This window comes from Palaemon carinicauda, chromosome 11 (genome assembly GCF_036898095.1).
Source record: "Palaemon carinicauda isolate YSFRI2023 chromosome 11, ASM3689809v2, whole genome shotgun sequence".
Classification (NCBI taxonomy): domain Eukaryota; kingdom Metazoa; phylum Arthropoda; class Malacostraca; order Decapoda; family Palaemonidae; genus Palaemon; species Palaemon carinicauda.
In genome coordinates, this window is record NC_090735.1 from 133,908,048 (window position 1) to 133,910,547 (window position 2,500).

Consider the following 2,500-nt stretch of genomic DNA (forward strand, 5'->3'; position numbering starts at 1 on the left):
TTTCGACTTTGGGACCGTGATAGAATGCCCTCTCTTCCAGTTTTCTATTCGACTTTGGGACCGTGATAGAAAGCCCTCTCTTCCAGTTTTCTATTCGACTTTGGGACTGTAATAGAAAGCCATCTCTTCCAGTTTTCTATTAGTCTTTGGAGTCATGATAGAAAGCCATTTCTTCAAGTTTTCTATTCGATTTTGGGACCATGATAGAAAGCCATCTCTTCCCGTTTTTCTACTTTGGGACCGTGATAGAAAGCCATCTCATCGCGTTTTCCATTCAAATTTGGGACCCTCATAGAAAGCCATCTCTTCCCGTTTTCTATTCGACTTTGGGTCCGTGATAGAAAGCCATCTCTTCCCGTTTTCTATTCGACTTGGAGACCGTGATAGAGAGCCATCTCTTCCTGTTTTCTATTCGACTTAGAGACCGTGATAGAAAGCCATCTCTTCTTGTTTTCTTTTCGACTTTTGAGTCCCTGATGATAGATAGTAACGGGCAAACATAGCTCCTTTTGATCAACGCTGGGTTTTTTTATAGCTTTGTTATGTAAATACCATTAGGGGAATTTTCTTTTTTTCAACTGTTTCTTTGTGATGTTTGAGAAGTTTTAATTTGTTTCCTTTCTTTTCAGGTATGCGAAGGAGCAAAATTCCTAAGTCTTGTGAGTGATTAGGGCAAGCCTTTGATCTTTTATTTAGATTTAAAATCTTTTTATCCTTGAAAGTCTCTCTCTCTCTCTCTCTCTCTCTCTCTCTCTCTCTCTCTCTCTCTCTCTCTCTCTCTCTGTCTTTCGTGCTAGTATAAGCTAGTTGTTGTGAATAAATATATACAAACCTGTGCATACACATAATCACAAATGTGTACGTGTCCTATAACTATCAATAAATATGCACGCATATGTATTTCAGCATGCTTTGCTTCAATGGTAAAATATGTAATGTAAGTGAATTAACACATACTCCTATAAATAAAGCTTGCCATGTACAGACACAAGCACAAAATACACAAGCACTTATTGCACGTTAAGGCACGAGCTCTTGGCCGAGAGAAGCCTGTGCCATTAATTTTTTTTTCTTTTTACGCCACCACCCCAGAGCTGATTCATGCTCTTAATTCCATTTAGTAAATAGCTCGTTATTTCATATCTATTTTTTCGGTACTTGTGACTAAGCTGCCCCCCTACCCCCCACGGTTATTAGGCCTAATTGGATAAATTGCGTAATCTGTCCTCGTTTGAATGCATTTTACCACGTAATTAAATACACGAGAGAGAGAGAGAGAGAGAGAGAGAGAGAGAGAGAGAGAGAGAGAGAGAGAGAGAGAGAGAGAGAGAGAGAGAGTAATTTGTAACGTGTTTGTTCATATTTGTAATATTAGAGGTGGAGGACTGAGCCCACCTGGTATGCGTAGCATAGATCAAAAGTCTAATTACAGCACTTAACAAGGAGCTTATGACAGTAACAAGGCCAATTTCCTTCGCTTTTATTACATCCAAGGAAGGACGGGGGGGGGGGGGGGGACTAGGAGGTGGGAGGGGGAGCTTTAGTGAGGGAGTGGAATGTGGAAGTTCTTCCCACCAGTGTTCAAAGTTTTAAGGTAATACCTCAGTTTGAGGTATTTTGCATGGTTTCAAGGTATTTTTTAAGGTAATTCTAAGGGCGGGGTGTTGGGATTGGAGAGAGGGGGTGCTTTAGGGAGGGAGTGGAATGTGGAAGTTCTTCCCACCAGTGTTCAAAGTTTTAAGGTAATACCTCAGTTTGAGGCATTTTGCATGGTTTCAAGGTAATTTTTAAGGTAATTCTAAGGGTGGGGTGTTGGGGGTTGGAGAGAGGGTGTGCTTTAGGGAGGGAGTGGAATGTGGAAGTTATTCCCACCAGGGTTTAAACTTTTTAAGGTAATTACCTCAGTTTGAGGTATTTTGCATAGTTTCAAGGTAATTCTATGGGGGTGGGGGGTTGGAGAGAGGGTGCTTTAGGAATGTGGAAGTTCTTCCTACCAGGGTTTAAACTTATTAAGGTAATTACCTTAGTTTGAGGTATTTTGCATGGTTTCAATGTAATTTTTAAGGTAATTTCTGGTTCACTAGCTTCCAATTTAAGGAAATTGGAAAGGTTTTAAGGTAATCTAAGGTAAAAACCAGCAACATCTATGGTTTTTATTGCGGTTTTCATTTAAAGAAAAGTAATTTAGATGCATTCTAGTTTATGAGATAGTTTCAAGATTCAGAGTAATAACTACAAGCATTTTAAAAGTTTATTTGTCTGTTCATTTGGTTTATGCGGATTAAAGCACATTTACTGATTAGTTGTCACCTTTCTCTATATTTGTACTGTCATCCGGAATATCCACTTAAAAACAAACCCAATATATATATATATATATATATATATATATATATATATATATATATGTATGTATGTATGTATATGTATACATATATACAGACACACACACGCAAACACATAATTATAAATATATATAAATATATATATATATATATAT